General features: G+C 43.9%; 1 long non-coding RNA gene across 1 annotated transcript in view; it reads left to right on the forward strand.

Moving 5' to 3' along the window:
- Positions 1-23,086, forward strand: part of LOC139183843 (uncharacterized) — a 50,620-nt gene extending 27,534 nt beyond the window's left edge. The window contains exon 3 of the long non-coding RNA XR_011567397.1: positions 21,303-23,086. This is a non-coding gene — a long non-coding RNA (uncharacterized lncRNA). The remainder of the gene's footprint in view (positions 1-21,302) is intronic.
- The last annotated feature ends 3,863 nt before the right edge of the window (positions 23,087-26,949 follow it).

A 26,949-nucleotide genomic window follows, 5' to 3' on the forward strand; every position in this document is an offset into this window, starting at 1 on the left:
AAACCGCCTGCCTTCTCATTCCCACAGGATAAGGTGAATGAGAAAGAATATTTTCACCCTTGTTATGAATAAATTGTCGGTCCTGGAATTCAGAGGATAAAAAAACAAGGGGGATTTTGGGATACCCTCTGATTCTGTAATGAGGAGAGAGGAGGAAAGGGGACATGAAGCAACTTCAGGATTCAGAAGCTGTTTCATAAGTGAAAAGAAATTGATTCCCACTGCAGGAGGAGAGGAGGGACAAGTCTAAAGAGGAAAAACAAAGGAAGCAGATACCTATCATCTCCCTCAGCATGCTTAAGTTCAGGCTGTCTCTACAGGTGAGAAAAGGATGAGATGCCTCTTACCATGGTTAATGAATGAAACTCAAAACTTATAAGACAGTCGTGGTGCCTGAGCCTTTCTGAGTCCCTGGTATAATCATGGGACCGTGAAGAAGAGTAACAAGAAACCACGTTTCCACTGAGGGATTTTCAGTCTTACTATCTTCCCACTGTAGCCTTTTAGCTGCTGTCAGACCACATCAGGGCAGAATACTGAACCTAACCATATCACAGCTGCTGTGGATCTCCCCAGAGGAGAGTGTGTGACAAGAGTGGGAAGAGCAGCTCTGATCCAAGACTTTGCTCCTGGCATCCTTGAATGCCCTTGCCAGCTCACTTCCTCTCAAAAGTCACTTTCAGAGGCACAGCTTGGTATCTGGGGTTCTGCCTGCCCACCAGCTACCACAGAACTGAGCACGACCTGCTCAGAGACAAGTTCTCAGTCAGATCAAGACTGTGATTCTTGATGGGCCTGACCATCAAGTGGATGGGCCTGACTCTTGAGTCCTAGGTTGAGATGGAGGCCAGATTGGAGAGAATAGTGAATAGGTCCCTGGCTTAGAGGTCAAAATTGTCAGGTTCTGGTTCTGATTCTGCCCTCAGTAGCTGTATGACCTTGAGCTATTGCTTGACTTCTTCAAACTTCAGTTTTTCATCTGTAAAATAGGGATAATAATACCTTCCTCTGAGGGCTATTATCAAAATCAGATAATATGTAAATAGCACTTTGTAAAATGCTGTATTGGTAGAAAGGAATTATTTTCCCATTCTATCATCCTGTTTTCCAAATCCAAAGGCCTCTCCTTGGAATGTGTGAAAGCTATTGGATCAAGGTGAGTATCTAGAAAGGTGTGTGTGTGTGGTGAGGGCAAGGACATATAGCTGCTGCTGCTGCTGCTGCTGCTAAGTCGCTTCAGTCATGTCTGACTCTGTGTGACCCCATAGACGGCAGCCCACCAGGCTCCGCCATCCCTGGGATTCTCCTGGCAAGAACACTGCGGTAAAGTGGTGTTCCCTGTAATCGTGGAGAATTTGACATGAGCTTCTTACTCATACCAGAAGCATCTATAAACACTTAAGGAGTTGATACCTGTGGCATAATAAGAAACACATATTTGATCATTGTCTCCAGTTTCTGACAAAGAGCTCCCTAAACCCTCGTAATTTCCTGAGTGAAGGGGGTGATAGTAGCATCTTTTGTTTCTGACACAGAGCTCCTAAATCCCTTGGAATTTCCAGGGTGTTAGGAGCCTCTTTTGTTCTAATGAGGTGACTCTTGGGATCCTAGATAGTCAGGATAGGGGCTGGTTACCAGAGAGACTAATCTTGATTAAAAGCCTGGAACTTTCATTCTGATCCTCCTACCCTCTGAGGAGAGGAGAGGGGCTGGAGACTGAGTAAATAATCTGTCTTGCTTATCTGGTAAAACCTCCATAAAGGCCCCTAAATGACAAAGTTCCAAGAGCTTTCAGTTTTGTGAATGCATTCACGTGCCAGGAGCATGGTGCATCCCAAGTCCATGGGGACAGAAGCTTCTGCAGTTGGGACCCTTCTGGCCCTCATCCAGTGTCTTCCTATCAAAGACAGGAAGAACAATGTTGATGGTTGGTCAACAGCTAGTTGCAGTTTTGGTGCTCTGGCAGAAGGGGCGCCCGTCCTTCTACTCTACCATCTTGAACCAATCTATGTATATATTCTTTATAATAGGGCTTACCCTGGTAGCTCAGCTGATAAAAAAAAAAATCTGCCTGTAATGCAGGAGACGCCAGTTCAATTTCTGGGTTGGGAATATCCGCTGGAGGAAGGATAGGCTATCCACTCCAGTATTCTTGGGCTTCCCTGGTGGCTCAGATGGTAAAGAATCACCTGCAATGCAGGAGACCTGGGTTCGATCCCTGGGTTGGGAAGAGAATTCCATGGACAGAAGAGCCTGGCAGGCTACAGTCCATGGGGTTGCAAAGAGTCGAACACGACTAAGTGAATCCTTTATAATAAATTAGTAACTACAAGTAAGGTGCTTTCCTTAGTTCTGTGAGCTGTTCTAGCAAATTATTGCACGTGAAGAGGGTCATGGGAACCCCTGATTTATGGCTGGTTGGTTGGAAGTAGAGGAGGCCAAAGGCTGGCAACTGGCATCTGAAATGGGAATGGGAATCAGTCTCATGGGACTGAGCCCTTAACCTGTGAGACCTGATGCTAACTTCAGGTAGTTAGTGTTGGAATTGAATTAAATTGTATGATACCCAACTGGTGTCCAGAGAGCCAGAGAATTGATTGTTGGTGTGAAAAAAGCCTTCTACACATTTTAGAAGTGTTCTGTAGGTAGAAACAGATTTTAGTAGTAGTACTCCGGCCAGGAAGGCACTAGCTTGAAATACTGGAGAGCCTGATATCTCTGATGAAGAAAGAGCAAATGAGGTACCAGAAAATGGGAATTTTGGGGAATGTCCCTGGTGGTCCAGTGGCTAAGACATGTTTTCAAAGTAGGGGGCCTGGGTTCAATCCCTGGTTGGGGAAGTAGATCTCACATGCCATAACTAAAGATTCTTCATGCCACAACTAAAAAAAAAAAAAGATCCCACCTGTTGCAGCTAAAGATCCCACATACCACAGCAAAAATTCAAGATCCTACATGCCGCAACTAAGATATAATCATGATGTTTGGCAGATTTGGCAGAAACCAACAAAATTCTGCAAAGCAATCATCCTTCAATTAATAAATAAATAAATATCAAAAATGTAATGCAGCCAAATAGATAATTAAAATTTTTTTTTTAAAAAGAACATGGGAATTTTGGCATGGAGAGAGAGGAGCAGACTGGACAAAATTGCTTGCTGTGACTCTTATGCCTCCTCCTGCCTCCTCTGTGTATGATCTTTTCAGCTTTCCCTCCTAGCATTAATCGTTCTTCCCTGTGTCCCACTCCTAATTCCCCAAAGAGAATGTGATTCCTTGCCTTTTCATGCCAGACCTCACCGGGTTGCCTCAGTTCAGAGTTATGACTGGAGGGCTTGGGCTCTCATCATAGAATACTTGGCTGCATAAGATAAAAAGATTAGCTCATATTTATTGAGGGATTACTATGTACTCAGGTCAGTTCAGTCACTCAGTTGTGTCTGACTCTTTGCAACCCTATGAATCACAGCATGCCAGGCCTCCCTGTCCATCACCAACTCCCAGAGTTCACTCAAACTCATGTCCATCGAGTCAGTGATGCCATCCAGCCATCTCATCCTCTGTTGTCCCCTTCTTCTCCTGTCCCTAGTCCCTCCCAGCATCAGGGTCTTTTCCAAGGAGTCAACTCCTTGTATGAGGTGGCCAATGTATTGGAGTTTCAGCTTTAGCATCAGTCCTTCCAATGAACATCCAGGACTGATCTCCTTTAGGATGGACTGATTGAATCTCCTTGCAGTCCAAGGGACTCTCAAGAGTCTTCTCCAACACCACAGTTCAAAAGCATCAATTCTTCGGCGCTCAGCTTTCTTCACAGTCCAACTCTCACATCCATACATGACCACTGGAAAAACCATAGCCTTGACTAGACGGACCTTTGTTGGCAAAGTAATGTCTCTGCTTTTGAATATGCTATCTAGGTTGGTCATAACTTTCCTTCCAAGGAGTAAGCGTCTTTTAATTTCACGGCTGCAATCACCATCTGCAGTGATTTTGGAGCCCCCCAAAATAAAGTCTGACACTGTTTCCACTGTTTCCCCATCTATTTCCCATGAAATGATGGGACCAGATGACATGATCTTCATTTTCTGAATGTTGAGCTTTAAGCCAACTTTTTCACTCTCCTCTTTCACTTTCATCAAGAGGCTTTTGAGTTCCTCTTCACTTTCTGCCATAAGGGTGGTGTCATCTGCATATTTGAGGTTATTGATATTTCTCCCGGCAATCTTGATTCCAGCTTGTGCTTCTTCCAGCCCAGTGTTTCTCATGATGTACTCTGCATAAAAGTTAAATAAAAGGGTAACAATATATATCCTTGACGTATTCCTTTTCCTATTTGGAACCAGTCTGTTGTTCCATGTCCAGTTCTAATTGTTGCTTCCTGACCTGCATACAGATTTCTCAAGAGGCAGGTCAGGTGGTCTGGTATTCCCACCTCTTTCAGAATTTTCCACAGTTTATTGTGATCCACACAGTCAAAGGCTTTGGCATAGTCAACGAAGCAGAAATAGATGTTTTTCTGGAACTCTCTTGCTTTTTCCATGATCCAGCGGATGTTGGCAATTTGATCTCTGGTTCCTCTGCCTTTTCTAAAACCAGCTTGAACATCTGGAAGTTCACGGTTCATGTATGCTGAAGCCTGGCTTGGAGAATTTTGAGCATTACTTTACTAGTGTGTGAGATGAGTGCAATTGTGCGGTTTTTGAGCATTCTTTGGCATTGCCTTTCTTTGAGATTGGAATGAAAACTGACTTTTCCAGTCCTGTGGCCACTGCTGAGTTTTCCAAATTTGCTGGCATACTAAGTGCAGCACTTTCACAGCATCATCTTTCAGGATTTGAAATAGCTCAACTGGAGTTCCATCACCTCCACTAGCTTTGTTTGTAGTGATGCTTTGTAAGGCCCACTTGACTTCACATTCCAGGATGTCTGGCTCTAGGTGAGTGATCACTAGGCAGTGTTAAGTGCTCTTCAGGGCTTATCTCACTAATACAATCCTCCAAACAACCCCACTCAAATCAGTTTATTATTTTCTTCATTGTATAGATAAGAAAACTGAGAGGCTAGGTAACTATTAAATGGTAGAGCTAGTATTTGAATCCAAGCAGGCTGACTTTAGGGCCAGAGCTTGTAAACAGCTTCTATACTGCTTCTGAGCTAGGGCCACGTGTGAGGTTACAAAAGCAAGGGTGCTGGGTATGCAGGCAGTGTGCTCTATATATGTAGTCCTGATGTGCCCTCTAGGAGGCATGGCAAACCAGTGTGATTCTGGAGTCTTCCAGCTATTTTGTGAGTGTTCCTTTAGGAGCTGTGAATAGGTATGGCATGAAAAAGGCTCCAATGCCATTTAAGGTTGACAAACACTGGGAGTATATGTGTGTGTAATATGGCCCCCCTGAGATAACTGAGTATAGAAATGGCTTTGCCTTTGTTGAGTCTGGAGTTTCCTAAAGTTATCTGAGAAGATAACTCATTTATTTTTCTTTGCAAGATGACTACTAATATACAATTGTCCACTGTTTCAGGAATACTGGTTTGGGAAATACTCAAGCTGCACTGAGGATGGCAGCTAAGTTTTCAGCAGAGAGCAGAGTGTTCTGGTGGCCAGTGAGCTCAGATGGCTACCACAGGATGGTAATTAACCGGGGTTAGGCAGAACTGACGTTTCCTAGGCTTCATGAAGAAGCCATCCAACAGAGTTGGGTGGTTTATTTCTTGCTTTCATTTCCCCTCGTCACTGCTCTTGTCTAGACCCCTTACATGTCAAGTCTAGACTGTCAAAACAGCCTCCTGACTAGTCTCCCTGCCAGCTGGCTCCCTGCTCCAGTCCATACTGTACACCTGGCCAAATCCGTCTTCCCAAAATGCTGCTGTGAGCTTGCATGCTCCTGGCCCAAACTATTCATTCAACTTGCAAGACTGTCCTGGAGGGCCTTCCCTGCTCCCTCCTCACACTCTACATTCTAGATGAAGCTGAATCATTCATGCCCCTTTGTGCTCTGTGCAGGCTGCTTCCTCCAGCCAGTGCTTAAACAGCTCCCTCCCAGTGCCCTGTTTTCCCTGTCAGAACTTTGTGTTCTCATTCATTCACTTATCCATTCAACAAGAATTTATTTTGTGCCTGCTGTTTGCCAGGCCCTGTGCTAGAGAAGACAAAGTCCTTAACCTCAAAGAGGTAATAAAAACAGATAAAAACACACAGGATGGTGTGTAATATGATGGAGTGATGCTCAAGGTTTCATGGCAAGGGCACCTATCCCTGCCTGAGGCACAGGAAGCAAATCAGGGCTTTCTGGAGAAAGCAATGTTGATGCTTAAGAGGTTAAAAAAGTATTAGTCATTTGAGGGCTGTGGTGTGGGGAAACTGGCCAAGGATGTATTGTGTACCTAAATCTCAGCTGCAGGGCAAAACAGACAGGTTCTCCCCAACTTCCTTGTTCCCACAGAGAATCTAGGTTGGTCCTTTTGACCTGGGGAAGACAGGTAAGGGGAAAGCACTTGTACTCATCACAGGAGTGGGGTTGGGGGCTGGGAGGAAAAAAAAAAAAGAGGACATGACTGATACGCTGCTGCCTGAATCTTATGGTTCAGTCACTTCCTCCATCTCCAAGTCTCGTCTAAGAGATGCGTGCCACTGGAGCAGCTTGGTTGCCAGGGGCAACCCTGTTAGGCAGCCTTATTCCAAAGGCAGTCACTGAAGCCCCTTGCCCCAGGGCCTCGTAAGCCTGGCTCTGATAGACAAAAGGTAGGTGGTTTATCTCAGCCAGACCCCTCTGTGAGGTTACAGGACAGGGCCAGTATGCTCAGGTGGGTCTGAGTGAAGGGTGTAGAAGATAGCCCTTCCAGCCACTCAGCAGGATCCTGAGAAAAAGAAAAGAGCTTGCAAAATAGTAGATTGCATTTTAATCCACACAGATACTTAATACTTAATATGAGTAACATAGCCTGTTTTTTCTGAGACATAGCCTGATTTACTTCAGGCCTCAGGCTTAGTAACTTAACATTGACAACCTGCAGGTTCGATACATGTGTGTGCAGATCTGTAGTGCTAATGAGATTGGAGAAAGGATGATTTTTCTCTTGCTCAGTTTTCCTACTCTGAGGTTGTCCATCTCTACATTTCTCCTTTTCCTGAGCTAGGACGTGGATCTGGGAACATGGAGCCTATCTAAAGAAGAAGGTAGAGCATGTAGGCTCTTTTGAAAAGAGAGTGAGAGAAAGAGAGGCAGGAGCTTAGCTGCTTAGTTCGCTTCTGGTGCAACTGACGTGTAATTCATAATTTGGTTTACTAAGGCTCCCTGTGTCTTTCTCTGGTTCCTGCTGTTCTGCCTGCTTGAATTGCCTGCTGTTCTCTCCACATAGAGGGGAAGCCTATGCTGTGTGGATTCAAAGCACCTGAGTTTCAGTTTCTGGTCTATGACTTGGACAATGTGCATACTCATCCTGAGCTTCAGTTTCTTCACCTGTAAAATGGAAACAGTAACAGTGGCCCTGTCCAATCACAAGGTTAGTGTAATATCAAATGAAATAGTTTATGGAAAAGTGTTTTGTCAACTGTAAGTAACAATAATAATAATAAGAAGAAGCAACTGCTGCTGCCAGTTATTGAGTGGTTACAGTGCCAATTGCTGTCCTCTTCATTCACATTATCTCCTTTTACTCAATAAGCCATTATTTTTATTCAGATCCTCCTTGTCCTTTAAGACTCAGCTTAGAATACACCTTCTCTTGAGAGCTTCTTTGACAGCTCTTGGTCACATTATTTCCTAGCTTCTCTGAAATAGTTTACACCATCTAGGTTAACCCGCCATTATTTCTTAAGTTCAAGTTGCCTTTCCCCAGCTGGATTCCTTCAGGGTAGGGTCTAGGTACTCTACTTCACTTACGTTCCCCAAGATACAGAACGCATAGCCAATACCCTCAAAAACTGGAGATTGAAAATTTCTGCCCATATTATTCAGTCTCTAAGTCATGTCCAGCTCTTTACTGGACTACAGCATGCTACGCTCCTCTGTCCTCCACTGTCTCCTGGAGTTTGCTAAAATTCATGTCCATTGAGTCGGTGATGCTGCCTAACTGTCTCATCCTCTGTTGTCCCCTTCTCCTTTTGCCTTCCATCTTTCCCAGCATCAGAGTCTTTTCCAATGAGCCAGCTCTTCTCAGCAGGTAGCTCATGTATTGGAGCTTCAGCTTCAATATTTCCAATGAATATTCAGGGTTGATTTCCTTTAGGATTGACTGGTTTGGTCTCCTTGCAGTCTAAGACTTGCAAGAGTCTTCTCCAGCACCACAGTTCAAAAGCATCAATTCGTTGGCATTCAGTCTTCATTATGGTCCAATTCTCACATCCATACATGACTACTGGAAAAACCATAGCTTTGACTATACAGACCTCTTTGTTGGCAAACTGATGTCTCTGTTTTTTAATATGCTGTCTAGGTTTGTCATAGCTTTGTTTCCAAGAAGTAAGTGTCTTTTAATTTCACAGCTGTAGCCACTGTCCACAGTGATTTTGGAGCCCCCAAAAATAAAATATGTCACTGCTTCCATGTTTTCCCCCTTCTATTTGCCATGAAGTAATGCACACATAGTTATTGCATAAATTGAAAATTCTCTACATTTTATGAAGCAAAGCTCTGGGTGGAGAGTTAGTTATTGCTCTCTGTCTTTGCGACCAGGCAAAGACCCATCTGCTCGATTCAGGTTGGTAATCATCATCTTTACAAAGCCTTTGTCAAGCTCCTAGGCTAAGAATCTGTAGAAATGCTAATTGTTAACCCTCCTCTCCCCTCCATACTCTTGTTTTGCTCCATACTTTCCTCCATGTTCATACAAATATATAGAGCATATACATACTGATGGAGTCTATTATTAAAAGACAGAGTGGTCCCCCTTTAAGACTAAGAAGATAGCAAAAAACACTAGAATTAGATATCAGTAATTACTTCCTTCTCACTCCAGTATGGAGACTAAGGAGCTTGGGATCTGTAGATCCTGTTGAGCCTTTAAGAGAAGAATCTTCCTGCTTCCTAACTTCTCTCTAATTTACTTCAAATCATTGCCCAGTATGCCCCAAAACACATGAGCCTCCTTTCCTCTGGAACTGCCATCTCTAGTCTAGCTTTGAGGCTTGGATACTATCTGTTCCCATACACAGCCTGGAAGCTGCTACCCAGAGACCTTTGCCTGGCTGGCACCTTCATATCATTTGGGTCTTAGCCTAAATTATAAGTTTTTCCTGATCTCCCAATTTAAAATAACTTCCTTGGGGTGGGGGGTGGTTATAGATTCCACACATGTGTTTGCTTTTTATGTGAATAAATTTCTTTGGAAGGATGCATAAAATATTAAAATTTGCTGCTTATATGGAGGGAAACTGGATAGCTGGGATACAGGGCTGGGCTCTGCATATCCTTTTTTATTTTTTTTTAAATTTAGACTTACTGAATATATTATCCAAAAATATTTTAAAATATGAATAAAAATAAAAGAATAAAGTAGCTCCTTGCTCAGTGTTCTTTATTTACTTTATAAATTTTATTTACAAAACTGGCAGTGGGCCATAGTCAGCCGATCCTATCTCTGTGCTATTATCTTATCAAGCATTCATCCTGGCACCAATTCTTATTTTACTCATTTCTTATCCACCTTCTCCCACTAGACTGCAAGCTCCATGAAAGCACAGTCCTTTTCTGTCTTATTATTGCTGTATTCCTGCACCTGAGACAGTTTCTGGCTCACAGTAGATGCTCGATAAACACTTGTTGAATGACTATTTGAATGAATTATGTTTCTCTGGGCTGTAAGGAAGAGCAGCCCTATTTGAAAGGAGATAAAATGTTGGTGGTAGCCTCTCTGGGGGGAATAATCTCTATTTTGGTCATCCTCAAGAAAGCCTGACCTATAGTTCTTGCCTCAAGGAGTAGCTACTTGGGCAGGTTTCCTGAAAGCAAATGCAAAACTGAGTACCTCTCCTCCTAGGACACATTCCAGAATGTAGGGAAACCAATGGATTCACTACTTCTCAGTTTGAGGAGAAGGAAAAACACCACATACACACACACCTGGGGAAGCTGCTCAGGTGGCAGTTTGAGCTTTGCAAACAGTCACCCCTGAGGGAGTAAGGGAACAGACTCTCACTGTCAGAATGACAAGGGTAACAGCCAGGACCTGGGGAGGGGGAGGAGCTGGGGGAAATGGAAGGAGGGAGTTTGGCACAGTACAACATAGGTGGCACATTGCCCTGAGCAAAACAGCCTGCATCTCCATGTGCTGATTAATTTTTAAGTGTTTCTGAACCAACATAATCTCTGCCTGTCCAGGGCTGGGCTTTTTGCAGCCATGTAGCACACCGGCCAAGAAAATTCGTGGTCCTGAAGGAGGAACAGAATTCTAGATGAATCACCCATGTCCTGGGCACAGCCCACCCAGGGAAGGACTCTGCTTCAAGGGAGCTGGCCTCATCCCCAATGCTGAAGGTCAGGCAGAGGTCAGGAGACCCAGGTTGCACTACTTTTTGTCTCCCTTGGAAGAAGGTCAACATGTAGATTCTTCCTCTTCTACCTCTGCAACGCTATCTTTACCACCAGTCTCACACTCAGAGGCAGATGGGAGCATTCCCAGTGGAGTGACCTTGAGAAGCAGTGGAAAGGGCAAACCATGTAATATTGATCCAGTTGTGTGAAATCTCTGAACCTCAGGCTTTCTCAGCTTTCTCTAAGATTGCACTTTGTGGACTTATCTAAATTAATGTGCATAAAATACAAAGAATAATGGAGATGTCTAATAAAGAGAAGGACTTTGGAAGATGAAAAGGCAGTGTACTTGCCTATCAGTGGCTTGGAAGGAGAAGAATTAAGTCCATTTTAGACTGCCCACTTGGCAGCTGAGCTCATAAAGCCTCATCTCACACAGTAGAGGATAGCCTTTTGACTTTCCTGTTCAGGGTCTAGCCTGGCCACTTTGGGACCTCTGTATTTCAGCCTGGTGTGTAGATTTATCAGCTGATTTTCATTGGCTGTTTTTCTTGGAGCTTTGAGAGCTCCTCAAATCCTTTCTCCTTCCCTCATGTAGAAGGGCCTCTCCCTTAGACAAGCCTGGGACATCAGCTAAGGCTGAGGGGAATGAGGAGGCCACAGACTGTGGCCTGTTGCGGCCCATACTTCCTCTGCCCTCTAATCAGGACTTGGTCTGTGTCTTCTGGGGTGTGCTGCTGGAGCCCATGGGTGTTCTGAGTGGAGACTACTAAGGAGAGGGTTGAGCATGGCAGCTTGGCTGGTAACGAATCCACCTGCAATGCAGGAGACCCGATTTGATTCCTGGGTCAGGAAGATCCCCTGGAGAAGGGATAGGCAACCCACTCCAGTATTCTTGGCTTCCCTGGTGGCTCACCTGGTAAAGAATTTGCCTACAATGAGGGAAACCTGGGTTTGATTCCTGGGTTGGGAAGATCCCCTGGAGAAGGGAAAGGCTACCCACTCCAGTATTCAGAGCTGGAGAATGCCATGGACTGTACAGTCAGTCCATGGGGTCGCAAAGAGTCAGATTCGACTGAGTGACTTTCACGTCCACTTTTTTTTTCACTTTTTGAGCAGTTCGGTGGTCCCTGTGCTTGAAGTGCTGAGTGATGCACTTCAAGACATGCCATTCCTTTATAGCACAAATTTTTCCCGACATCCAGCAACATTTTCTAGCCCATCAGAAGGGAAAGGGATCAAAGGAGGGGACCTGGGACATGGGTTGCTTTGGGCAGATCTATGCCACTGTGACAAGGAATGTCTTGCCTGAGTGTTCCTGAGGCATGGCTGTGCCCACCAAGTTTCCAGTCCTGCATGTGGGTGTGTGTATGGGTGAGTTTGGGAGGTGGTACACAGTTCTGTGTGTACAGATGCTCTGGATATGTGTGAGGTTCAGCACTAGGGGGGCCTCTAGGATTTGTCTGTAGCTTAATCTCCCACCCACCCACCCTGCTCCTGGAGGGGGAGCTGTAACTCTGCCCTCAGGCTCCCTAGCTGCATTTCCCCTCCCCACCAACCCACCAACCTCTTGTTCTGTCATAACAAGAAGCTTTGGCAGAAAGGGAGGGAGCGTGGGTGCTGTAGAGAGAAAAACACCCCAAAGTTTCAGTAAAATGGCAAGAGAGATGCCAGCACACAGGGAGCAGGAGCCTTCTGTGTCTCGCAGCCTGCACTGCTGGGCTGGGGAACTTATACCACGATTTCCTTTCCTTCCTTCCTCATTCTTTCCCATTTCTTCCCACCAGGTATTTGGGAAAGGGAAACCTGTGGTGAGGGAGAAAAGGAACAGATTCTTGTCTTAGGGACCAACATCTTTTGTAACCAACAGAATAGGCATTTCTGGGCCCAACTTGCTTTAGGCAAAGTGGAATGTGTTTGTGTGTGTGTGAAAGAGTTTGTTATGTGTGTATGTGTGCAAATATCTGTATCTGTGTGTGTGTTTGTGGGAGAGGGACAGTAAAAATAGAACAGAAAAAAGCAAACACAGTCTTGGTTAGGTATCTGCCTTGGTTAACCCACACATGAATACTTGAAAATTGACTGTATTTGTGTAATAGGTTGGCCATTACCCAATTTTTGCAACATTAGAATAAATATGCATAAAAGGAAAAAAATCTCAGGATTGACATTTTTCCTCCTGCTTTTGTAATTAGAGCATTTCATTTGTGCAATGGCTCCATTTCTATAGGGTAAAAACCTCTCTTACTCAATTCTCAGGAATGCAGTACTCTAATCTTTTCACCTAAATAAGAGCTAGAGTTCATCTTAGTACTATTTGCTTACAAAATATTTGAATTTGTAAACAGGATCCCAGGGGAAATGTTATCCTACTCAAGAAAACAAGTTACTTTTCACCTCTTTGAAGTGTCTATTTGCATTCCAACAATATGGTTCTTGATAAATCTCTCTGCTCTAGCAATTCATTAAAACAACTCCTAGAGGCAATACTTAAAAAATAAGGCTGTATTTATTTATTTAAAAGCCTGTAATGAGTGAACAGTTTATCTGAACTATGGATGTCCATTCATATATAATCGTAATACTTTTAAGTTTTATTGAATGCTCCTTGTGTACCAAGGACTGCATTAACTGCTTTACTTCTGTATTCTCATTTGGGCCTTCCTACCAGGGAGGTTTTAGAAAAGGCAGAGGAACCGGAGATCAAATTGCCAACATCCTCTGGATCATAGAAAAAGCAAGAGAGTTCCAGAAAAACATCTATTTCTGCTTCATTGACTATGCCAAAGCCTTTGACTGTGTGGATCACAATAAACTGTGGGAAATTCTGAAAGAGATGGGAATACAAGACCACCTGATCTGCCTCTTGAGAAATTTGTGTGCAGGTCAGGAAGCAACAGTGAGAACTGGACATGGAACAACAGACTAGTTCCAAATAGGAAAAGGAGTTCGTCAAGGCTGTATATTGTCACCCTGTTTATTTAACTTCTATGCAGAGTACATCATGAGAAAGGCTGGACTGGAAGAAACACAAGCTGGAATCAAGATTTCTGGGAGAAATATCAATAACCTCAGATATGCAGATGACACCACCCTTATGGCAGAAAGTGAAGAGGAACTCAAAAGCCTCTTGATGAGGATGAAAGTGGAGAGTGAAAAAGTTGGCTTAAAGCTCAACATTCAGAAAACGATCATGGCATCCGGTCCCATCACTTCATGGGAAATAGATGGGGAAACAGTGGAAACAGTGTCAGACTTTATCTTTCTGGGCTCCAAAATCACTGCAGATGGTTACTGCAGCCATGAAATTAAAAGACGCTTACTCCTTGGAAGGAAAGTTATGACCAACCTAGATAGCATATTCAAAAGCAGAGACATTACTTTGCCAACAAAGGTTCGTCTAGTCAAGGCTATAGTTTTTCCAGTGGTCATGTATGGATGTGAGAGTTGGACTGTGAAGAAGGCTGAGCGCCGAAGAATTGATGCTTTTGAACTGTGGTGTTGGAGAAGACTCTTGAGAGTCCCTTGGACTGCAAGGAGATCCAACCAGTCCATTCTGAAGGAGATCAGCCCTGGGATTTCTTTGGAAGGAATGATGCTAAAGGTGAAACTCCAGCACTTTGGCCACCTCATGCGAAGAGTTGACTCATTGGAAAAGACTCTGATGCTGGGAGGGATTGGGGGCAAGAGGAGAAGGGGATGACAGAGGATGAGATGGCTGGATGGCATCACTGACTCGATGGACGTGAGTCTGAGTGAACTCTGGGAGTTGGTGATGGACAGGGAGGCCTGGCGTGCTGCGATTCATGGGGTCGCAAAGAGTCGGACATGACTGAGCGACTAATCTGATATGACCAGGGATATGACCTTACTTTACAACTAAGGCATAGAGCTTAACCAAGTTTATTTATGTAGTATCAGGACAGAACTTAAATTCAAATTTTTTATTACAAACCCCATCCCTTACCTGTGGATAAGGAAATGGCAACCCACTCCAGTACTCTTGCCTAGAAAATTCCATGGATGGAGGAGCCTGGTGGGCTATAGTCCATGGAGTCGCAAAGAGTCAGACACAACTGAGCAACTTCACTTTACTTCATCCCTTACCCAACACGCTGTATTGCATCTGTTTGTATTTACTGATCAAGGATGGCGAACCATGCCAGCAGGAGGAATGATGATGCAGGTACCTAAAAGGGGCTGTCTCCACAGATTTCTTGGCTCCTGGTCCAGACCCAGGCTGCAAGGCCAGTGCCTTGGTATTTAGTGTGAGCCCCGCTCAGGGATGATAATTCCTGTTGTTGGGATGGGAGATAGTAAACCCAGCTGGAATATGGCCCATGAATCCCACTGGGATTTTTCAGTTCTCTCTGGGACTGCAGGTTTTTGTAGGGTTATCTCTGAAAGATGTATATAGCCTGAGACATTGGTGTGAGGAAATGAGTAAATATAAAGCATATCGTAAAGTATGTATTTAGTACTGTGATCATCAACCCAGCTGAGAATTAGCTCAGAAGGTTCTAGGAATAGTGTAGGACTTTGAGGAAGGGCATTGGCCCTGAACTGCCCTTCAGTTTGGAAGGGGTAAGGCAGAGAAGTGTGCATGTATACCAAGTCACTCCAGTCATGTCTGTCTCTTTTCAACCTCATGGACTGTAGCCCGCCGGGCTTCTCTGTCCATGGGATTCTCCAGGCAAGAATACTAGACTGGGTTGCCATGTCCTTCTCTAGGGGATCTTCCCATCCCAGGGATCAAACCTGCGCCTCTTATGTCTCCTGCATTGGCAGATGGGTTCTTTACCACTAGCACACCTGGGAAGCCCCCAGGGAGAGGAGGCAGAGAGGGGAAAAGGAAGGTGATAAGAAGAGTTGGAGGGGAGGGTGTAAGGGGTATGTGTGCCTGAGAGGAAGCATGCAACCCGATGAATAATGGAGAACAGCTTTATTACTTTCACTTTTTGAAATAAGAACTGGCTTATGAAGGTGGGGAGGGAGCAGCCTGGGAATAAATGAAATGAGAAAGGAAATTGAAACCATCATTTCTGGCCTGCTGATGAGAAGATGTCAGCATGTCCTTAGCCTCTTGCTGTATTCAGTGCTTTTCTAGAGATAAATGGTGGTGCTCAAACAGGTTCCATCGGGGCTCTAGAATATTCTGATTATGAAGAAAGAGGACTGGAAGTTGGGGACTAGTTGCTTAGTCTCTGAAGGACTTTTTATACATGAGCTGTTCCACCATTAGCATTGGATTTAACTGCAAAACTGAAGGGAGGTCAAATAAGAACTTATAAAAGAGTAGGTTATACGTTGCTGGGGTCTCTAGCAAGATGACTCTAGGGATAGATTTGTTGAAATATCTAGAAAGCAAAGACTTGGAAACACCTGCACGAAACCACTGAGAAACCTAGCAGAGCACAGAATACTTGGAACAAGCCTGCCTTTAGGCCTTTCCTCACCAGAAGCCAGGTCAGAGGGCAGGGGAGAGAAGCAGTTCAGTCACTAGGTACCTGAAGGGGCTAGAGAGAGAGGCTGGCTCAGGGACATAGCCTGAGAAAGCAGCCCCTGTGCTAAAATTCATGTGAAGTTCTCTGTGAGGACTCACTCCCTGCAAGGGGAGACAGGCAGAGTGTACACCTAAGACCAGGCATCTTGATCCCGAATTCTTCATTTGACTCTCCTCAGCATCCAGGCAAAGGGGGTTATTTAATAAAACTCAGGAGACTTCCCTGGTGGTCCAGTGGCTAAGACTTCAGGTTCCCAGTGCAGGGGACCTAGGTTCAATCCCTGGTCAGGAAACTAGGTCTCACCTGCTGCAACTAAGAGTTCACATGTGGCAACTAAAGACCCTGCATGCTGCAACTAAGACCCAGCACAGCCAAATAAATAAGTAAATAAAATAAATACTAAAAGAAAGTTGGGAGAAGTGGGCAAATATCACAACTTAATGGGTTAACCAAGGTCTGAGGCCCTCCTTTGGGGTGTACAGGCCCAGCACAGGGAGCAGTTCTACCCCTGGGGCAGATTTTGCTGACTCATGAATAAATGAAAAACTACACAGTCTGAAATCCTGCCTCTAACAGAGAGGATGGAGAACCTGAGACAGAAAAAGAGATTGAGGGGTGCTATGAATACCAGAATCCCAGTCCCAGGATTCTGAGGGACTTGTCTGATGGGACAATACCAGACACTTGAATCTCCTATTGAAAGCCTTATCCATCAGCTTCCCTGATAGCTCAGTTGGTAAAGAATCCACCTGCAATGCAGGAGACCCTGATTTGATTCCTGGGTCAGGAGGATCCGCTGGAGAAGGGATAGGCTACCCACTGCAGTATTCTTGGGCTTTCCTCATGGCTCAGCTGTTAAGGAATCTGCCTGCAGTGCAGGAGACCTGGGTTCAATCCCTGTGCAGGAGTCAATAAACACTTCTTGAGCACTTATGAAGTTATTTGAGGGATACATTAAAAAAAAAATGCTGTGGCTAAAGATCTTGAATGCCACAGTGAAGACCTGGCACAGCCAAATAGATAAGTAAATGCTGCTGCTGCTGCTGCTAAGTCGCTTTAGTCATGTCCGACTCTGTGTGACCCCAGAGATGGCAGCCCACCAGGCTCCCCCATCCCTGGGATTCTCCAGGCAAGAATACTGGAGTGGGTTGCCATTTCCATCTCCAATGCATGAAAGTGAAAAGTGAAAGTGAACTCGCTCAGTCAGTCGTGTCCGACTCTGTGCGACCCCATAGACAGCAGCCCACCAGGCTCCTCCGTCCATGGGATTTTCCCAGGCAAGACTACTGGAGTGGGGTGCCATTGCCTTCTCCAGATAAGTAAATAAATATATGTAAAAAAGTATGAGACTGCTCCTACTCTGGAGGAAATTAATGTCTTCTGATGAGATGGGCATCTTCTCCTTCAGCCGTTTCCTTCATCACTTTCACATGTGTGATCCTTTGTGCGTGTTCTCAGTAGTGTCTGACTCATTGCAACCCCATGGACTATAACCCACCAGGTCCCTCTGTCCATGAGATTTCCAGGCAGGAGTACTGGAGCAGGTTGCCATTTCCTTCTCCAGAGGATCTTCCAGACCCAAAGATTGAACCCTAGACTCTTGTGTCTCCTACGTTGTCAGGCATATTCTTTACCACCAGCGCCACCTGGGAAGCCTGTTTGATCCCTTACCTCTACACTTTCTGTCCTCTTTTCTTTTCCTCTCTTTTCTGGCCCGTTCTTGTTCCCTTCAGTCATTTTCCTCTCTGAATATCCTTGCTGTCCGTCTCCCACTTGATCATCTCTAACCTTGTTTCTTGGTCTTCCCAACTTCCCTCATGCCCTGGGATGATGAGAAGCTAGCTTAATGCTGGCTCCAGATTGCTGTAGGCCTCTGGCAGAGATTAAAATTCTGTGGTCCTATGTGTCTAGACTTGGACAGGCACAGGGATTCCTGATTTCCCAGAGTTTAGAAACTGCTTAAATGAGCTAGGTCAGGAAGCAACAGTTAAACTGGACATGGAACAACAGACTGGTTCCAAATAGGACAAGGAGGATGTCAAGGCTGTATATTGTCACCCTGTTTATTTAACTTCTATGCAGAGTACATCATGAGAAACGCTGGGCTGGAAGAAGCACAAGCTGGAATCAAGATTTCTGGGAGAAATATCAATAATCTCAGATATGCAGATGACACCACCCTTATGGCAGAAAGTGAAGAGGAACTCAAAAGCCTCTTGATGAAAGTGAAAGTGGAGAGTGAAAAAGTTGGCTTAAAGCTCAACATTCAGAAAATGAAGATCATGGCATCCGGTCCCATTACTTCATGGGAAATAGATGGGGAAACAGTATCAGACTTTATTTTTCTGGGCTCCAAAATCACTGCAGATGGTGATTGCAGCCATGAAATTAAAAGACGCTTACTCCTTGGAAGGAAAGTTATGACCAACCTAGATAGCATATTCAAAAGCAGAGACATTACTTTGCCAACAAAAGTTCGTCTAGTCAAGGCTATGGTTTTTCCTATGGTCTTGTATGGATGTGAGAGTTGGACTGTGAAGAAGGCTGAGCGCCGAAGAATTGATGCTTTTGAACTGTGGTGTTGGAGAAGACTCTTGAGAGTCCCTTGGACTGCAAGGAGATCCAACCAGTCCATTCTGAAGGAGATCAGCCCTGGGATTTCTTTGGAAGGAATGATGCTAAAGGTGAAACTCCAGTACTTTGGCTACCTCATGCAAAGAGTTGACTCATTGGAAAAGACTCTGATGCTGGGAGGGATTGGGGGCAAGAGGAGAAGGGGACGACAGAGGATGAGATGGCTGGATGGCATCACTGACTCGATGGACGTGAGTCTGAGTGAACTCCGGGAGTTGGTGATGGACAGGGAGGCCTGGCGTGCTGCGATTCATGGGGTCGCAAAGAGTCGGACATGACTGAGCGACTGATCTGATGTGTCTGAATATGTCAAAGTCTGTATGTACAGCCTGTATCAGAAGAGTCTTAACCATGTCCAAGTAACATTAAAGATATGAGTCAAGAAGCATGTTCTACTCTTGTTTTTGTTTCTATGTCTAATGGCCTAGACATAAAAACAACTTCCAATCCATGGAACAAGTTGATACGGAATGAGGGGGTGGCGTGACTCATTAAAATTATAATAATAATGAGAATCAAGTAGGGAAAGACCATAGAAAATGACAAGTTTCATGGGTGAGACATTCTGTTTTCCTACATTGTATACTTGGTGAATGTGTGTGAGTAATCAGTACACCCAGACTGTACTACTATTGAACTGAACTACTGAATGCTGTTAAACAAGTGAATAGGTTAAGCAGCTCTTTTCTAAGGAGGTCACAGAGCAGAGACAGTTTGTTCTAGAGTCCCACTTTCTTAGGACTTGACATCTATTTCCTATCATAGTCCTGGAAGTTGAGGAATTCTTTCCTTCCTCTCTTTTTTCCTCTTTTCTTCCACAAAAATGTGATGAGCATTTATCATAAAGTAGGCTCTTTTAGGTCCTGGGAAAATACAAATGAGTAAAAACCACTCTCTGCTCAAAGAAGCTTATAGTCTGGTTTAGTTATTTCCTGGTATTTACAGGTCCATTTCACTGCCATGGTGAAATGAGAAAAAACAAGGACAATGTAATGAGTCTTTAAGTAAAGCTAAATATATTCAATATAAAACCTCTCCTCTTTAGTGTGAGGTTATATTCGTATTTTCACGCTTTCCTGAAAAGATGATATTAATAGTAGATAGTAGTTTTCTCCTTTAACTTTACTTATTTGGCAGAAAATCAGCCATATCTCAAGAATTGTGTGTTTGTGAGGGAAATCTACTGGTTAAAGGTTAATTTTCTCATTCCAGCGGTGGGTCTAAGAAAAGACCTTTTTTACCCCAAGGAGTGGACCTATGCAGGGAACATGGATTTGCTAGTCAGAGTGAAGTCGGTCAGTTGTGTCTGACACTTTGCAACCCCACAGACGGTAGCCTACCAGGCTCTGCCGTCCATGGGATTTTTCAGGCAAGAATACTGGAGTGGGCTGCCATTTCCTTCTCCAGCGGACCTTCCCAACCTAGGGATCGAACCCGGGTCTCCTGCATTGCAGACAGACGCTTTACCGTCTAAGCCACCTGAGACAAAAGCAGGCTCTGTTGCTACTTCCCACCCTCACTAGACTCAGAAATAAGGGAAGGGGAGAGATCCTGGTCCCAAGAGAGTCAAGGTTTGTAAATGTCCTCTCTAGAGAGCAGCTGCTCCTCCTGACAGCACAGAGGGGATAGCCAATGTCCCAGGAGCCCACGGGCCCAGGAAGTTCTGGGTTCATCTCTTCTAGCCAGAGTGAGGGGGTGGTGAGAAGGAGAAGGAAGGATAGCAACTCTACAGGGAGATCCAGCAAGTGTGACAGGAAAAGCTCATGAAACAGGAACAGTCTGCTCCACAGTGAGAAACCTCTGGGCTCTATCTTTAATGGGGTAATGGAATGTGGTCACCAGCTTTTATCAAAATTAACCAGGCATTCAGGTGTTCCATGGCCAAGGCACAAATAACCCACCCGCCAATCCTTTTAATCATATCACTTAGCCAGTCACACTCCTGTGATCAGCAAAGCATTAGCACCTAAACTCAGACTACTGCACTATAACAAGACTGCATCATCCTGTTTATAGCTTAGGGCTTATGGGTTTGAACTAATTTAGGAATCAGTTTGGGACCAAATGGAGAAAGTCTTGTTGTGAGTCAGCAGTTTGCTTAGTGAGTAAGATGCAATGCATGCGTAGAATCCAGAGGTTAGGGAGTCACCGGTCTTACTAAAGATTCAGACATATAAGCAATTATTTCAGTAGAGTGTAATAATTGCATGTACAAAGGCACAGAGAACTGTGATATAGGAGGAGCATGATAAGTTTGGTAGGAGTAGAAGGAAGATACAGTTGGTGGGAGTTTCTGAAAAGGGGACTAGAAATGGAGGGTGGAGTCTGATTGTGAGGGGCCAGCCAGGATAGATTCATAGGAAGCAGAGCTGAGGAGAGAGCTACTGACCAAGGGATTAGGAAGGTGAGGGAAGGCTTTCCTAAGGAGTTGGCCCTTGGGATGGGTCTCTTTCTAGACCTCTCTTTAAGTCTCTCTTCTCTTCTTCCTTTCCCCCTGCCCCACATTTTCATGCTAGGCCCAGAACATCCTCGCAGCCTGCTGCTCTAATTACTTCATTCCATTTTAATTCTGCTGAGTTAGGAGCCTCTGAACTCAAGAGGAAATTCACGCAAAATACCAGACAAATTGAATGTGCTGGCATTTCAGAAATACGGCTGACCCTATCTGCCCCTTCATGTTTGCTTCCTCTAGCACTGCCTCAACCAGCAGCAGATTGAAAAATCAACAGTAGGATGTGCTGATGAGAAGAGGTGATGGCACTGATGAAGTAAGAACTGGGGTTAACTGACTTACTGGAGTCATTACCTTTTATGGAAAGAGAGAAGGACAGGGTGAGGTCTTTCTGATAGGGGGCTTTCCCTAGACCCTTTTGGAAGCTTCTGGGATCCATCTTTGCAGCTCCAAAACTTTGTGAGTGTTTGTGAGTTGTAATATTTCTTCTTCCTTAGTGATATTTGCAAATTGGGAGAGATACCCTTATTCTCAGCTGTTTATTGATGGAGATGTATAGAATGACTTCTCAGAATGAAGGGATTTCAGTTTATAAATCAGCAGTTCCCAAATTTTTTTGCTCTCAGGATTTCTTTGTACTCTTAAAAATTATTGAAGGCCTCCCAGAGCTTTTGTTTGTGGGTTATCCATATCAGTATTTACTGTACGAAAAATTAAAACTGAGAAAATAATATTTATTAACCCATCTTAAGATAACAATAATAAACCATTATATGTTAACTTAAATATTATATTTTGGTTAACATTAGAAGACATCTGGATTCTCAGTTCTGCTTCTGTATTCAGTATCAATATTTTGTTTTGGTTGAAGTATATGAAAAAAATCTGGCCTCAGAGAATTGGAAAAGGTAGGAGTATTTTAGATTTCCAATAATTGTGGATATTTTTCTTTGATATTACACCAAAACTCTACACATGGTCATTTCTTAAAGATCACTTGCAATGTGGAATTTGAAACTATCATTTTCTACTCCATTACATTAAAATCCATTTGTTTAACTTGTACTTTGAATAAATTTTGTAATGTCATACATTGGTCATTTGGAAAATATAGATCCTCTGAATTGTATATATCTTTCAAATGTTGATACATTTCATTTACAATATTTTAAAAATCACATTCATTGTATCACCATCAATCTCATCAGGGAAGTCTTTAAGCATTGGGTAGCCATCAAGTTCATGGTGGCAGATACAAGTGTCTCAAAATTCTAATTTTCACTTGAAAGCTTGAATTTTATCATTGGCAGCAAAAGCTGTCAGTTGTTTTCCTTGAAGTGACAGGCTAACTTTGTTCATTTTTGGGAAACTGTCTGCCAAACACTCAAATCTGAATAATCTTAGTTTGTCTTCTATAGTTATTCTAACAAGTAAAAATGATATTCCATGAAAGAGGGTAATTCAGCTTGAAACTCAAAAAATTGCAAAATGCTTTTCCTAGAGACAGCCATTATACTTGAGATACAGCAGAAGTGCTTTATGTGTGCTTCCTATTTCCTCAGACAGAATATTAAAAAGATATACTCAAAGGTTGAGATTTAGTAAAAATTAATAGTGTTTACAGTTATATCAAGTTCAGTCCTAAGTTAAAGTGAATTTTTTTTTTTTTTACTGCAATGAAGAATACAAGAACTGCTTGTACAGTTTAGTGCCACTGCAAGATATAAGCTATTTTACCCACTATTGCATTTGCACCATCAGTGCAAATGTCAGCATGGTGAAAAATGAAAATAATGTCTTAATTTTGTTATCAAAATAGTTTTGACCTTAAGGACTTTTACAGTCTTGGGAACCTCCCAGTGGAGGAAAACTACTACCCTAAATGACATGGCCAAGTTCCTCAGGATTTGACTCAAAGTCTCTTTTCTTCTCACTCTCTGCTGTCTCCTTAGGCAAACTTATCTACTGCCTTTGAACAAATGACCCACACATTTGTTATTCCTATCCCTGACTCCTTCCTGGAGCTGGAGACCCATGTATCTAGCTGTCAACTTAACATTGACACTTGGATGTCTTGAAGGCTCCTGAAGGGCAACCTCAGACTTTGCTTGTGGTCTTTTCCTCCCTTGTTTTCTTCCATCATGTTATCCAAGCTGGAATCCTTGTTCTCACACTCTCTCCACACTCTCCCTCCTCCATATCCACTCAATCACCGAGTCCTGTAATTTTACCTCCTAAATATCTTTTTAGTCCACAACTAATCTCTATCACTACCACCACCACCACCACTACGGAAGTTAGAGGCACCATTATCTCTTGCTTGGAATTACCACAACAGTCCCCCTTCAATCTATTCTCTTCGTTGTAGCTAAGTGATCTTTTCAAAACCTGTATTTGATCCTGCCAAAACTCTGCTTAAACCCTTTAATGACCTCCCGTTGCTCTCAGGATGAAGGTCAAAAATTTTAATTCGATCTGACTGCCTAATCTATGTCAAGTTCTTCATTATATACTCTCCTTAAACATGTTCTTTCTTTAATAACGCTCATCATGATTTGTACTTAAATATTCATTAGTGGGATTGTTTGGTTAGACTGTAAATTCCTTCCTTGATGAGACTGTAAGTTTCAGGAGAGCAGATATTTTATAAATATTTTCTGAGTCAGTGATGAAATGAGACCTAGGACAATTCCTGTGAGCACAGATTAACCACTGAAAAATAAGTCATCTGCCCCAGGCCCCTGAGTTGGGGGAAGACCTATTTTTATTTTTATTGTCTCATACCGTTTTGAAAAAAAATGCTACCTTGTGTGAGGCTTTCCATCAAAGCATCCTCCTAAGTGTGGGAGCACATTAATCTTCCTTTTGACATAGAAGCCCTCTTTGCTCCCTATCACTCATGCTGCCAGCGGCTCTTGGAGAGGGTTAGCTAGCAATTCTGGCCCTTCAGGAATATAAAGGAGGACACATCTCTCTCTCCCACTAGGTGCTTGGCTAGGAGGCTCATTTCAGCAAAAGGGAATAAAATATATCAAGTGGAGGTGCCAAGAGGGAAACAAAAAGAGGATGAGTCATGATGTTTGTCCAGGGAGACTTCAATCTACTATGGAGGACAGAGCCCCATCTTAGTTTTTTTGGGTTTTTTTTTTTAGCTGAGCTCAGTATAGCACTGGAAGTGGTCCTTCCTACAGGAGGGAAGGGAAACAATGTTTATTAAGCACCTACTCTGTTAGTAAGCAACTACCAGACTGTTGTTCTCTCAATTAGTCTTTTTTTTTTTTTTTTAATCATTTATTTATTTATTTTTGGCTGTGCTGGGCCTTCATTGCTGCACAGGCTTTTCTCTAGTTGCAGCGAGCGGGGGCTATTCTCTAGTTGCAGTATGCAGGCTTCTCATCGTGGTGGCTTCTCTTTTTGAGGACCACAGGCTCTAGGGAGCTCAGGCTTCAGTAGTTGCAGCTCCCGGGCTCTAGAGCATAGGCTGAATAGTTGTGGCACTTGGGCCTAGAGGCATGTGGGATCTTCCTGGACCAAGGATCAATCCCATGTCTCCTGCGCTGGCAGGCAAATTCTTTACCACTGAGCCACCAGGGAAGCCCCCTTTTATTTAATCTTTACAACAATCCTGTGAAGTAATAATTTTCCCCATTTGTTTAGATGAGAAAAAACTGAGGGCCAGAGAGGTAAAATAACTTGTATAAGTAACACAGTTAGAATATATATATTAGGTCTGTTTATCTACCCACTCCACATCCCCCTTTGTGACTCTGTACTGGTAAAAACTTGGCTGCAGGCAATGTTATATACCACATGACACCTCTCACCCCAACTTCTTAAACTACCATTTACCCACCTCCATCTTCCTCCGCTCTTAGGTAATTGAACCAGAGGGAGATTCTGACCCAAGGTCAGTCCGTTCATGGGCTAGCCAGTCACCTCTAATTTATGGCCCCGTGGAGAAAAGATGATTTGAGCCAATTTGATTCCCTCTATCTATCTATCCCTTTACTTTAGGTTAGGAAACCTCAACCTAAAGTAAAGAGTTTTCAGCAGTAATCAGAGCCTGCAAGAGAAGCATATTTGCCCAGTGGAGCTGAATCACATTAGGGGCCAATGGAGCCTGACACGACAGAGCCATGACTTCCAGTTGCTGAGGAGCCTTGAATTTAAATTCCTTCCCAGCTCCAGTGACTGCCCTTGGAGGTCCTGAGAGGCCCAAACCTCTATACTTGAGTTAACTTAAGGGGATCTCTTTTCCTGTGAGTTGGACTCACAGGGTTACAGAGTAGCAGAGTCAGAATCTGAACCCAAGTTCATCTGACTGCACACCTTGACTCCTTTCATTTTTCCACACTGCAACGGGGGAATCCCTGAGCAGTGTCAAGGCCCAGCACCCTGGAAGTGAACACAGTCAAGTTTGGAGAGTGGTACCAGGTTAAACTAAGATCATGGCATCTGGTCCCATCACTTCATGGGAAATAGATGGGGAAACAATGGAAACAGTGTCAGACTTTATTTTGGGGGGCCCCAAAATCACTGCAGATGGTGACTGCAGCCATGAAATTAAAAGACGCTTACTCCTTAGAAGGAAAGTTATGACCAACCAAGACAGCATATTCAAAAGCAGAGATGTTACTTTGCCAACAAAGGCCCGTCTAGTCAAGGCTATGGCTTTTCCAGTGGTCATGTATGGATGTGAGAGTTGGACTGTGAAGAAAGCTGAGTGCCGAAGAATTGATGCTTTTGAACTGTGGTGTTGGAGAAGACTCTTGAGCGTCCTTTGGACTGCAAGAAGATCCAACCAGTCCATTCTAAAGGAGATCAGTCCTGGGTGTTCATTGGAAGAACTGATGCTAAAGCTGAAACTCCAGTACTTTGGCCAGCTCATGTGAAGAGTTGACTCATTGGAAAAGACTCTGATGCTGAGAGGGACTGGGGGCAGGAGGAGAAGGGGATGACAGAGGATGAGATGGCTGGATGTCATCACTGACTTGATGGGCAAGAGTTTGGGTGAATTCCGGAAGTTGGTGATGGACAGGGAGGCCTGGCGTGCTGCAGTTCATGGGTTCGCAAAGAGTTGGACGTGACTGAGTGGCTGAATTGAACTGAACCAAGTTAAAGAAGGATGTCTGAGGAACCCTTTCCTGCTGGGTCCTGTGAGGTGGTCAAAAGACATTAATAATGGCTGGCCTTGCTTTGGGAAATACAAACCATGCTGGCTAGAAGCCCTTCCATTGTGTTACAGTTGAGTGTACAACGTCATGTGTGAAGTGACTAGTCATCAGTGATGTCTCTTAGTGATACATTCCCATAAAGGCCCTAGACCCTAGACTGGTCAGAAGAAGGAACTACAAAGCACCACTGCTCAGTCGCTTACGTGTGTCTGACTCTTTGTGACCCCACGGACTGTGGCCCGCCAGGCTCCTCTGTCTATGGGATTTCCCAGGCAAGAATACTAGAGTGGGTTGCCATTTCCTTCTCCGGGGGATCTTACTGACTCAGGGATTGAACCCACATCTCCAGAACTGGCCGGCAGATCCTTTACCACTGAGTCACTGGTAAGCCCTGGAGCTGGGCAGATGGGGATTCAAACCCTCTTCCTGCCTGTCTGCCCCTGAGCAGGGCAACACTGTCTTCTCACTGTTTCCTATTATTATATCCTTATTGGTAAGAAGTGGAGAAAATTCCTACCTCACAATAAGGATTATAAGAGATAAATATGCAACACCCTACGCTCAAGGAGTTAGTGTTTGATGGATACAGAGTCTGAGTTGGGTAAGATGAAAGTGCTCTGGTGAGTGATGGTAGTGATGGTTGCACAACAGTGTGAATGTACTTTACGTGACAGAACTGTACGTTTAAAAATGGTTAAAATGGTAAAATTTTA

The sequence above is a fragment of the Bos indicus genome, chromosome 7, assembly GCF_029378745.1.
Source record: "Bos indicus isolate NIAB-ARS_2022 breed Sahiwal x Tharparkar chromosome 7, NIAB-ARS_B.indTharparkar_mat_pri_1.0, whole genome shotgun sequence".
In the NCBI taxonomy this organism is placed as follows: domain Eukaryota; kingdom Metazoa; phylum Chordata; class Mammalia; order Artiodactyla; family Bovidae; genus Bos; species Bos indicus.